Below are 13,646 nucleotides of genomic sequence, written 5' to 3'. Positions count from 1 at the left end.
CCCTTGCTCCTCCCTTGGTAAGATTATGAGCTGCTATGCCGTACTGTAACTCACTGCCAGCTCAGTTTTTATGGTTGATGGTAGCACCTATCCCTCCTTTGATGGAGGGACTGAAATACAAGCACTTTGGATAGACTAAGTCAGTAATAAAATTCTCCAGATCCACAATCCCATTGTTGGGAAAGCAACAGTCCTTCCAGGATATATCAAAGACCTTGGATCTAAATCTTGCAGTTGATCAAGATTGATTGTCGAAAGAGCTGAGCAATAATTTGTTTCAGTAGAGTGTTGTAGGAGGTCAATCTTCTTCCGAGAGGCCAGGGTGCAGGGGATAAGTTAATTTTGAAGGAAACAATAAAAAATTTAAACATGATATTTTTAAATGTCAGTTTTCTAAAAAAAAATACTTTAACTGATTTTAATTATATTACTGTATGCCAAGCATGAATACTGGTACATATAAAAGGTTTTGTGTTAAAATTGCTCAAAATTTCATCTGTTTTGATAAAATTTTTAAAATGTATTGCAGAAATGCATAAAAATTATATTTCTGGTTTCTGTGAAAGTTAAAAGCTTGTATATTGGAGAAATGAAATAAATCATGCTACACTGAGAAAATGTAAAATAGAAAAGGAAAGTAACATTTTATTATGCAGCATTAGGTTAGAATTAAAGTCATCTTCCTTTACTGAGACACCAATATATTTTAATTTATGGTATGAGTTTTATATCACTATTATTATGATTAGTTATCAAATAATCACTATCATAACTATCTAGTTACTAAAAACTAACTTTTAAAATGTTATTAAAATGGTTGTTCTCCTATAATTTAGCTACTTCCTAATAATGTTTGTGTCAATCTTAATTCAAGTCTCCAGTTACTCCTTCAAACTTTAACAAAAGTATATATGATTAATTCTGGTTTTGCATATACATTACAAGCAGCATTAAATTTCAGTGACATTCCCTAGAGAAATATGATCTTTATTATCTTAGCATAAATCAAAATGGCCACTAAAGAAGCACCGTAAGTCATTACCTCCTATATTTAATAACTTTAGGAGATGTAACTACAATTTTTAGTTCAGGCAAAATGGCTTTTTCCCTACAAATAAATGATACTCTCCTTTGGAACACTGAGTATCTTGTTGAATTGTTTTATTACCTCTTTCTTTCTTTCTTTTTTTTTTTTGGAGGCAGAGTCCCACTCTGTCACCCTGGCTAGAGTGCCATGGCATCAGCCTAGCTTACAGCAACCTCAAACTCCTGAGGTCAAGCAATCCTCCTGCCTCAGCCTCCCAAGTAGCTGGGACTACAGGCAGGCGCTACCATGTCCGGCTAATATTTTCTATATATTTTTAGTTGTCCAGCTAATTTCTTTCTATTTTTAGTAGAGACGGGGTCTTGCTCTTGCTCAGGCTGGTCTCGAACTCCTGAGCTCCTCCCGCCTCGGCCTCCCAGAGTGCTAGGATTACAGGCATGAGCCACCTCGCCTGGCCTGTTTTATTAGCTCTTAATTCCTGGGAAATTTTCTTCTATAAACAGCTAGATATAATTAACAATTAAAGGACAAAAGTGTTACTTATGGAAATGAAAACACTGACTTCTATAGAAAATACACAGACAAGTCATAAAACGGCACTCTCCTTATTTACCAAGCCCAAGCACATGTGAGCAGAGATTTCCTAGGATAGATCAAAATCACCCCAGGATGACTGAGCCAGGTCCTGCAGCCTTCAGGCTTGCTGCCCACTGTCATGAGAGAACTGAAGGAATGAATCTACCACACTCCCTCGTCTGGGGCTATGAAGGAGGAAATGACCCTTTCCCTACCTAAAGTCACGTCCTCCATCTGCTCCTTGTATTCTATTCTTTACTTTCTTCCTAGAGAGCTTACCAATCGCATTTGTCTTTCCTATGCATTCTGTCAGTCTCTCTAAACAGCATCTGTCACATTAACCTCCAAATATTTTCATGTCTGCAATTTTATAAGAATAATAAAAGTAAAAACACACCTTCAAACACAAGGTTACAAGTTACGCTTCTGAATCGTCCCATCTCTCATTTCAGCTTCATGACCACACTTTTTGAGAGTTGTCTGAATGCTCTTCCTCCTTCTCCTCTTCTCCCGGGACACACAGGCTTTCCTTCAGTGGCTCCAGTGCACCACGCTTCCTCACACCACTGGGTTCATAGTTCTTACTAAGTCTTTCCTCTGGAATACTTACAGTTGCACATTTACCATGGACACTTTACCTAAATGCTGTTTGTTCTGTATTGATTTTTTTTTTTAGAGGCTGGTTTGCCCAGGCTGGACTCAACTTCCTGGGCTCAAGCAATCCTCCTGCCTCTGCCTCCAGAGCAGCTGGGACTATGTCACATGGCACTGTGTGTGGCTTGTTCATCTTTTGGATATCAGCCCAAGCATTATTTCCTCAGAAAGTTTTTATTTTTAATTGCATAATAGTATATTATCAAACTGTATTGCTTTTCCTAAATCATCTTTTTCAGTCAATAATCACCGATACAAAAGTGTGATATTTTGGTTACTGTCCTCTTAGCTGCTCCATGTGAAGCCCATAGCTGATCCTGGCTGTGATAGAAGACTCACATCATTCCTACCAGAGCATTTGGTCTGATCTCAGTAATTAGTTTGTTTCCTTTGTTGATTAATTCTTCCTTTTTCCTGAAGTGGAATTAGAAAAGAAAATTGAACTATGAAAGGACTGGTTTAAAAAAATGGTGTCTTTCCTACTATTTGATCTGAAAGCTGTGTGCATCACTATTGAGGTGGTACAATTTAAAATATAATGTCTTGAGCCCAGAAAGCTATGGGAGAGGACCCTTAGTTCCGTCAACTCACCAAGGCAACTGACACTGTTTAAAGTCTCCTAGTACCCAAATTTTCACAAACTCACTAATGTTTCTTCTTCAAAAATGCATTACCCAGCTACCTTCTTTCTTTCTCTATGGTGACAATAATCCAAAATGATCTACCACCAAGTCATTGTAGATCCTTGAACTTGTAGTTTTATCTCTGTATGTTTCCGTTTCCACTTCCAGCAAAAGAAAACAAATAAAAAATTAAAACACTTGGATATGCTCTTTAAAAAAATACTAAATAATATTTTTACCTTTAAAATTCTTGAATGATAAAAAATTTATTATTTTAACCATTCTTCAGTGTACTTTAAGTGCATTTACATAGTTGTACAAATATTATCACCATCAATCTCTCGGGCATTTTTTATCTTTTCAAATGGAAACTTGGTCCCATTAAACAATAATTCCCATTCACTCCTTATTATAGCCTCTGGTAACCAACCACTAATCTACTTTCTGTCTCTATTAATTTGTTCTACATAAGTGAAATCATGTAATAATTGCCTTTTTGTTTGTGCCTTATTTCACTTAGCATAACGTTTTCAAAGTTCATCTATATTGTAGAATGCGTCAGATTTTTTTTTCTTTTAAAGGCTGAGTAAAATTCCATTGTATCTGTATATTGCACCACATCTTGTTTATCCATTCATATGTTGATGGATACTTGGGTTGCTAGAAGTTTTTAATTTTAGTTATGTCCAACTTATTTTTTTTCTGTAATGAATAGTGCCATTTATGCTGCATTTAAGATGTTATTGAGAATCCAAGATCATCTAGATTTTCCCTCATGTTATCTTCTAGGATTTATAGTTTTATTTGTTTTACATTTATTTCTATCATCTATCTTGAGTTCATTTTTGAGGGTGTAAAGTGTGTGTCCACAATTTTTTTGCATGTGGATGTCCAGTTGTTCCAGTATTACATTTTGAAAAGTCTATCCTTTCTCTATTGAATTGCCTATGCTCCTCTATGGAAGATCAGTTGACTATAGTTATTTAGGTCTATTTCTGGGCCTTCTATTCTCTCCCACTGATTTATTTGTCTATTCTTTTGCCAACACCACACTGTCTTAATTATTGTAGTTTTATAGTAAGTCTTCACATTCAGTGTTGTCAGACATCTTTGTTCTTCTTCAATATGTGTTTTCTATCCTGGCTTTTTTGCCTCTCCATATAAACTTTAGAATCAATTTGTCGATATACACAAAATAACTTGCTGTGGTTTTGATTGAGATTGTGTTGTACTCTAGAACAATTTGCTAAGAATTGACATTTTAACAATGTTAAATCATCGTATCCCTGAACATGAAATATATCTTTTGTTTAGTTCTTTGATTTCTTTTTCTCAGAGTTTTGTAGTGTTTCTTATATAGATCTTGACATATTTTGTTGATTTATACCAAGTATTTAAATTTTTAGTGCTTATGTAAATGGCATTGTTTTCATTTCAAACTCTGATTGTTAATTGCTGGTACACAGGTAATGAATTACTTTTTTATATTAATCTTGTACCATGCAGCCTTGCTATAATCACTTATTAGTTCCAAAATTTGTTGTTGTTTTTTTTTCCTGTCAATTCTTTGGAATTTTCTATATAGCCAATCAATCATCTGGGAAATGACAGGTTTTTTTTCTTTCTACAAAATCTATATATCTTTTATTTCTTTTTCTGATCTTCAACAGTCCCTGGTGGTCTAGTTGTTAGGATTCCGTGCTCTCTCTTTTTCAGATCTTTTTGTATTAACATTAGCTAGGACTTCCAGGGCAATGTTGAATAGGAGTGGTAAAAGGGCATAAATTTCCTTGTTCTGGATATTAGTGGGAAACCATCTAGTTTCTTACCATTAAGTAAGATGTTAGCTAAAGGATTTTTGTCGATGTTCTTTATCAAGTTGAGGAAATTTTACCTCTATTCCTAATTTGATAAGAGTTTTTTCATGAATGGGTGTTTTATATTGTCAAAGGATTTTTCTGCACCTATTAGTGTTATTGTGTGATTTTTCTTATTTAGCCTGATGGTGTGATGAATTACATTAATTGATTTTCCAATACTGAACCAGCCTTGTATATCTGGAACAAATCCATTTATTCATGACTTATAATTCTTTTTATGCATTGTTAGATTTGAATTGCAAAGTTTTCTTAAAGATTTTTGCACCTACATATATGAGAAATATTGCTCTTTTGTAGTTTTCCTTTCTGGTAAAGTTTTTCTCTGATTTTGGTGTTAGGATAATGCTGGCATCATAGAATGAGTTCTGGAAGAGATTATAAAGTATTGGTATAATTTATTCCTTAAAGGTTTGATAGAATACATCAGATAACCTATCTGGTTCTGGTGCTTTCTGTTTTAGAAGGTCAATAATTATTGATTTTATTTCTTTAATAGATATAGCTACATTCTAATTATCTATTACTTCTTGTATGAATTTTGGCTGATTGTACCTTAAAAGAAATTGATCCATTTTTATCTATTAATAGATTATCAATTTTCTAAGGATGAAGTTGTTCATAATATGTATGTTTTTATTGTCCACAAGATCAGTAGTGATGGCCCTCCTTTAATTTTTATACATGTCTGCTCTCTTTTTTTCTTAGTCAGTCTGGCTAGAGCTGTATCAATCTCACAGATCTTTTCAAAGAACTAGCTTTGGATTTCATTAATTTTCTCTATGAAATTACTGTTTTCAGATTTATTATTTATTTTTTCTGTGGGGTTGTTTTAAGATGTTTGCAGTATTCTATTTCTTAACTTGGTGATTGTATGAATTTATTAAACTAGCCAATTAGTTTGCATGCACTTTTCTATATACATGTCATATTCCCAAGAAAAATTGTTAAAAATAATATGGCTGAAGAAGTGGTAACTTAGCAGAGCCGCAGAGATTAACAACTGTCATCAGATGGGTATTCAAGTAAGAAGCAGGGCGGCAGGGGGATTGGGCTATGGCATAGCAGGCGATGGCCCAGAGGCCTTGGTGAACCCGGACAGGGCACACGGAGTGGAGGCGGCCACTGAGCTCAGCGGAGCCCTCTGGGGCCTGGCGAACACAGCCCTGTGCACTGTCCTCCATGCGTTGTATAATTATTTGGGGGCAGCGAAGAGCCCAGCTTTCCAAACGCGTTTTCAGGCTGGGCTGGGCAGCATGCCCACCTACAGCCCGGCCGCCCAGAGCGCTGTAGCCGCCGTCCCCACCTCCGCCTCGGCTTCCAGCCCAGCCGCCACTGCAGTCCACGAGGCTGCCGCGCTCCACAGCCCGGGAGGCCGCCGATTCCTAGCGCCACTCGCCTCCCGGGGGCCCCCAGCCCGCCCAGGCCCCAGCCCACGACCCCTCCGCCTCCAGCTAACGGCGCGGTAGGGCCACAGCCCAGGCACCTGCACACCGGCTTTGGGGAGCCAGGGAGGCGTCTGCTGGGGTGGCACAGCCGCCCACCATGGAGCCCCAGCTCCTGGAGCTGCTTGCTCAGCGTCAGGTGGGCCTGGCCCAGGCCATGAAGGGGATGGAAGCTGTGCTCAGGCTACTTGAGGACAGGGGAGCGCTCAGCCCCAGGAGGTGGGAGGTGCCCAGGCAGAGCCCTGTGCAAGCTGCTATTGGCCAAGGAGTGAGACCAGTTCCAGGACCTGCGGAAGTACCAGGACCTGGAGAAGACTCACCTGCTGCCCATTCTCTACTTGAACGGCGTCGTGGGACCTCGCAGCACGCTGAGGCCTCCGCCTACAAGGGCTCCACCTACAGCGTCCTGGCCACCATGTCCTCAGGCTCAGGGAGCAGCAGCTCCCTCAGCAGTGTGGGCGCCACAGGGAAGGCGCCGTCCCCACCCCAGCCCCTCACTGTCCTGCAGTTGAACGAGAAGGTAAAAAACTCCCCATCCAGCTTCCCCAGTGACCCAAGAGAGAAAAAGGAGCTGCACAAGTCCCTGCCTTCGCAACGCATGGGTGGCCTTCGACAAAAGGTCCGTCGCAGGCTGAATCCCCACTAGGAGAGGGTGAGGATCCAGTGCACACTGGTGCCCGCAGAACCAGTGCACCAACGCCCTGAATGGAGAGGTGCAAGGAGGTGGCCAAGGAGACTGACTTCTACCACACACTCTGCAGCCAGCCACTGAGTGCCGAGACCCAGCTGAAAGATGACACTGTGGAGCGTGGCCTGCTGCAGCAGTCGCAGGAGGACAAGGAGGGACTCCGCGAGGAGGATCAGGAGACTGGAGACCTCTGGGCCCAGCAGCGGGTGTTGAAGCACAGTGGGTCATCCGAGATCCTCAGCAAGCTATGGCCATGGACAAGCGGGAGGTAGTTAAGAAGGACTATGGTTCCCTGTGGAAGAAGTACGGAAGACAGCTGAAAAAGTCGCCATCTACAACTCAGACCTGAGCCGCTTGGAGCAGCTGGGGGAGGAGAACCAGCGCCTGCTGACCTTGACCCAGCAGAGGGACACGGCCCTCCAGATGCAGCACCAGTAGCGCCCTGTTCCTGAGGAGGTTGGAGGCATCCACCATGAGCTGCACGAGGCCCCGGCCCAGAACAAGGTCCTGTAATGGGAGATGGAGCTGACAGAGCTGAGGACCACACAAGTGAAGACCCCAAGGAGTCAGAGAAATACCGGGAGGAGCGGGCTGCCGTGTACAGCAAGCAGCGGGACCAGGTCATTTCTGAGCTGGACAAGCTGCAGAGGTGGAGTTGGCTGAGTTCAAGCTCAAGAGAAGCACGTCTGAGATGGTCAGCGAGGAGATGTAGGCACTGTGGCAGGTAACAGTGCACTGAATAATGGCACTTTCATACAAAGGGTGCAAGACTTTTCCAGAACATCGAGGTAAAAGCTAATGTGAAGAGGAATATTTACTTTGATGAGTTTTTCTTCTATCTCCTAAATCTTAACTCAAGCTTTGATGAAATTTTTGAAAAGACTATCATGTGAATACATGTATAATAAGTAATGATAATGCATTAGAACTTTGTAATTATCCTAGAAAAACCACCAACTCATTTTCACATCCTGGTATCTGACCACATAATTGTTGGAGGAAAATGACATCAAATAAGGAAAAGAAAATGAAGAAAAAAAACTTTGAAAATGACTGAGTTAGTAACTACCCTAAAATGTCACAGAATGTCAGATACATGAAAGGTGAATCTGGGATAGGACAGAGCACATGTACGGAGCGTTTTTTTTTTTTTTTTTTTTTTTTGAGATTTTCGAAGTTAACTGTGAAAACTGTATAGAAATGTGGAAAGCACAGAGAAGGACGAAGAACACCTGAATTCTCCGGCGATAAGATGCTGAGGTCTCATGTCTAACAGCAGCTGAACACCCCTCCTGGCACTGAGGCGTGCCCTTCAGCCTGAGGACTGGTTCTGGCCTCTGTAGGAGATTTTGGCTGAGCATGAAGTCCACCTGTCAACTGAGGCAGGAATTTCTTCCAGGCACTGTTCTGAGTCAGCAGGCAGGAGAGAGGAAACCCGCCCCACCCCCTTGCAGTATCCAGGACTGAATTTTGGGTTTTAGTATTGTATTTGGTTGTTATAATTGGCTGTAAATTAGTGACAACAGTGCAGCTTTAGAAACAGGAACAAACTGCCCTAAAAGTTCTACAACTATGGACAGGGGTGCCATCAACAAACTTTATGCTAGATTGATTCTCCAAGTTATATTTGATAAGAGATATTCTTAATCATATGATGACAGTTTTACATGTTCCTAAGAATCTGTGTCACAGTAGTCTTCTCAGGTGAGGCCTCTCCTGAGAGAGCTTTCCTGACTCCTGTCCCACAGCCCCTGTCCTCTTCACCAGAGCCTTCCCACCTTTGCAGAGATTTGCTTATTTATATACCATTAAGGGCAAAAGTTCCATGAGGATGAGATTCCCATACCCACGCCTGGCCCTAGGCACTTAATGAATATTTATTGAAAGGGTGAGAAAATAATCTGCAAAGTAGATGATATTACCTTCCCATTTCAGGGGAAGTTCTTGAGATTTTACTCCTGCATGGGTCTCATCTTGTGTGAGTTCTTTTTGAGTTTTCCGAGACTCACATACCCCCGCATGTAGGGGTGTGGCCTTCACTACAGCACCTACCTGGAGAGAAGAGTGATTGGATAGATTGTGCACCCATTTCTGATGCTGAGGAGACATCATTTCTGCTTCAGCAATCTCCATCTTCTTCATCAAGGGGACCCTGTCATTCTTCAGGGTCACAGAATGCTCCAAAGCCTTTCCCTGTGACCACCAGGAAGCAGACCAGTTGCACCTTAATTCATGAAATTTCTGATAAGGGGATCACAGCATCAGACTCCTTGGCATCCTGAGGCCAACTGTGACCTGAGAAGGACACATGGGGACTTGCTACCAGGAAGGCACTTTGCAGAGAGGTCTGAACCCTAGGGCCCATCATTGCAGGAGGGCTCTCCTTCCCATAACAGTCATTAAGCCACTTCCAGGAAGGCATTTTTTGAGAAATTTAAATGAGGACCAAGATGTTCATCCCAACATTTTTAAAATCATAAGGAATTGGAAAAACAGAAATATCCAATAATAGGGGAGTGTGTGCCCTGGACCTTTTGCTCATGCATAATAACATTGCTAACATTTTCTGTTTAAAAATAGATTTGACTGTGACCTAGTGTTTTGAAACCTGCTTTTCCCCCTTCACAGACCCTCTACAAAGTCAGTGCCATTCGTGGACTTCCTAATGTTTAGTGGCTGCTTATTTGTTAATCTAGGACCCTATGTGATGCATTAAAGTAATGCCTTTTTGATGATCACACAGGTTGTTGAAATCACCTGGTTCTCTCTGAATCACTGCACAGACAAAACACGATCTTGAAAGAAACACACAGACTCATACTATATTCTTCCTTTAAAGTTCTGTATTGCTTATTTAAAAGGAATTTTCATTTGTAATTAGAGCTTTAAGTAACATTCTTTGTAGAACTTTTGGAAATTATAAAAATACAAAGAAACCAAAGAAATAAATTTTTCACATAATCCCTATAAGCAACACCACATTCTTAATGTTTGGCATAGTTCCTCCAGGTCACTTTTTATGGACTTTAAATTTTGAGCTCATACCGTACAACATTAGCTATAATTTTTAAGTTATCAATATAATTGCTATTTTAATAGTATATCATCTCACATAAGCATTTCCTCATGTTTTTTAATCCAATTTTTAATAAATGCCTAAGGTTCCAATGAAGGGGCATACATCATTTATTCAACCAATCCTCTATTATTGGACCATTCTCTTTTAAGAACAGAAATTATAAAGATTGAATTAGTTTTAGATGGAAAAAAGAAAAAAATATATAAGTAACCAAGGGAAAAGATAAAAAACACAACAGAAATAGAAAATGGAATTATTTACAGTCACTGCTATCTCTGTCCTCTCCCAGGGGGCCCTGCTGGCTTGGGCCTTGTACATCAAATTATGTCCTCCCTTCCTTCCTCCCTTCTTTCTTTCTTTCATAGATTACCTGAGTAGTGATCCACCTTCCATGTTCAGAGATGTATGGGAGGCCATATACAGGAAAAATGCCTTTACCTCTCTTTCCTGCCCCTTAGTGTCATCTATAATATTAATCTCCTCATTATTCACCTTGAAAATGCCTTTGACTGGAACCTCATTTTTCTCCTTTGCTTACCTCAAGCCAGTGCCCATATCCACAAAGCCCGTAGATCAAAGAAAAACAGGAAACAACTTAACAGGTAATATTTATTGAGAAGATTAATCCCTTCTGAAACTATGGAAGGGAACCATAATTAACACATTTTGCAGTTGAGAAAACTGAAGCTCAAAAATGTGGTCCAGATCTCGGAGATAGAAAGTGGTGAGAACCAGGATATAAATCTGGGCGCCATAATTCCAGAATGAACAAACCTCTATTTATACTGGCCTTGAAACTAACTGGAAAAAAAAATTGGATCCAATTTAGCAGATATGTGTCTTGAAGCATAGCATGTATGCCTAAATGTATGGGAATGGCAAGGACAGGTTGAGCATCCCTAAACCAAAAATTTGAAACTTGAAATGTTCCAAAAGCCAAAACTTTTTCAGAGCCAACATGACACACGTGGAAAGTTTCAAATCTGACCTAATGTGATAAGTCACAGTCATAATACAATTGCACAAGACACAGTTTATTCCATATCCCCCAAGGGCAAAAAAAAAAAAAAAAAAAAATCCCTCTCAGTCCCCTTCAGCTGCAATAGCTCTTTTCTGTGCACACCCATATTTCCCCATGCAAGCAGGCCCACAAAGGGCAATACTTAAGAAAATGGCATGTGTGCAGGCCAGAGGCAGCAATGGTAGGTTCCCCATGGTGCCCCACATAGTTTCAAGACCTACATGTATTGCTTACTGTGTTTTTGCTTATTTTCTGCTTTGTGGTATAAAGATACATTAAATTGTCAAGTCTTGCAGATACTCCTATGGGTAACAATGATAAGAAAAGCAAGAAGCATTTACATTTATCTATAGCACAAAAAGTCAATCTACTGGAGAAACCAGACAGTGGCATAAGTGTAAAACATGTTACGGAAGAGTATAGTGTTGAAATTATCAACATATATGACCTGAAGAAATGGATAAAAAGTTAAAATTCTATGCTAAAAGTGGCAGACAGAAGTTAATGAACACTGCATAAAGCTATAAATGAAGATCTTGATTGTGTGTCGCAAAAGTAAATTGAGATGCACAGTGAACACATGCCACTTAATTGTATGTTGATCATAAAACAAGAAAAGATCACAATAGACTAAACATTAAAGAGAACTGTAAGTATTCCAAAGGCTGTCTGCAAGAATTTAAGAAGACATCACATTACATTTTTAAAGATCTATAGTGATAAAATGTGCTAATCATAAAGCAGTGGAGAAATTTATTGATGCGTTTACCAAAATCACTGCTGGTAAAAATTTCATGCCAGAATGAGTCTACAATGCTGATAAAACATCACTGTTTTGATGTTATTGCCCCAGAAAGAAACTGACTACAGCTGACAAGACAGCCTCTGCAGGAATTAATGATGCCAAAGACAGACTAACTGTGCTGGAATGTGTAATGCAGCAGGCATGCGTAAGTGTAAACTTGCTGTGATAGGCAAATGTGTGTTTCCTTGCTGTTTTCAAGGAGTGAACATTTTACCAGTCAAATGTTATGCTTTAAAAAGGCATGGATTTCTAAGGATGTCTTTTCCAATTGGTTGAACATACATTTTGTAACAGTGGCTTATGCTCACCACAGGGAAACTGGACTGGAAAATAACTGCAAGACTTTGTTATTTCTTTTTTATTTCTCCAAATATGATGTTGATACAGATGATTTTTTTTATTTCTTTACAACAATTTTGCTTGTCTTCCAGCTAAAATTTTCATTAAAAGTAATGTTTATGCCATGTGCTTTCCCCCAACGTAACTTCATTAATTTAATCATGTGACCAGGATATTCTTATATCAATAAATAGTAAATATAAAAACACTTTCTTGAAGAGCATGCTAGCAGCAGCGAACACAGGTGTGAGTGTGGAAAGTTTTATAAAGGAGTTTAGCATGAAGGATGCCAATAGCTGTTGCCAACACTTGGAACACAGTTACTAAAGATACAATTATGCATGCCTTGAACAAGCTCCGGCCTGAGACTATTTTTAGTGGTAATGGTGAATAAGTTGATGGCATTGAAGTTAGGCATATCAAAAGAAAAAAAAAGTCTGAGCTTCTTACACATGCAAAGCATTTACCTTGGGAGACCATCAGTAAACTGGACAAAGTGGATATTAAAGAAGTTTATAGCACTGATAATGAAGCTCCAGTTGTTTATTCACTGACATATGGTGAAGTAGCCAAAATGGCTCTGAATAAAAGTAATCATGATAATAGCAAAGATGAAGATGTTGTTAACAAAAGTTAACAACCTATAGGTGACATGGTGAAACGTGTGGCTGGATTACTGAAGGACTCAGAGTATTTTGCATTCTTACAAAACAAGAAATAATGATGGTTTACAAAATCAAAGAGACTACTGAGATGATAAGCACTGTTAATGAGGCAAATGACTCTGGAGGAAACATGTTAGGTGTTCAGCAGAATGCCCTCTCATTTCTAGAGGACCCACTTACTGGTGGTCCCTCGATTGCTTTGATTCTTCTTCTCAAATAAAAAGGAAAAGAAAAGAAAGTGTGCAGTAATCTTTTAATGAAATCACAGATCATATGTAAAAACTGCAAGCCTGCCATTATTTGTTGTTGCTATTGTTTAAAAGCTGAAACAGATATTGTGGTGATGCTACTGTGCTACGTAGCTACCCTGAACATATATATATTTTTTTACTTCATTAATGGTATATACTTTTCTTTAACTACAAATGTATAAGAAAATTATTGATTATTAGTAGACAATTAGGAATGATGGTGATTCCATACAACCACAGATTGCCCACACGGATAGTTGAGATACTGACATTTTTCCTTTCTTATGATTTTAATGTACAAAAATTTTACTTCATGAACAAAATTATTTAAACATATTCTATAAAATTACATTCAGGCCATGTGTATAAGGTATGCATAAAACATAAATAAATTTTATGTTTAGACTTGAGTCCCAATCCCAAGATATCTTATTGCAAATATGCAAATGTGCAAATATTCCAAAATTTTAAAAATCTAAAATTTGAACCACCTCTGGTCCCAAGCATTTTGGATAAGACATACTCAACCGGAACATACTAATGAAGTATCTGACAGGAGCACATCCAGCTTCCAGTGG

The 13,646-nt window shown here is 39.3% G+C and overlaps 1 pseudogene; it reads left to right on the top strand.

The window, feature by feature from the left end:
- The first annotated feature begins 7,420 nt into the window (after window positions 1-7,420).
- Window positions 7,421-13,646, top strand: part of LOC138378751 (ATPase WRNIP1 pseudogene) — a 30,583-nt pseudogene continuing 24,357 nt past the window's right edge.

Source organism: Eulemur rufifrons, chromosome 30 (assembly GCF_041146395.1).
Source record: "Eulemur rufifrons isolate Redbay chromosome 30, OSU_ERuf_1, whole genome shotgun sequence".
In the NCBI taxonomy this organism is placed as follows: Eukaryota; Metazoa; Chordata; class Mammalia; order Primates; family Lemuridae; genus Eulemur; species Eulemur rufifrons.
This window is presented reverse-complemented; position numbering and strand designations above follow the sequence as displayed.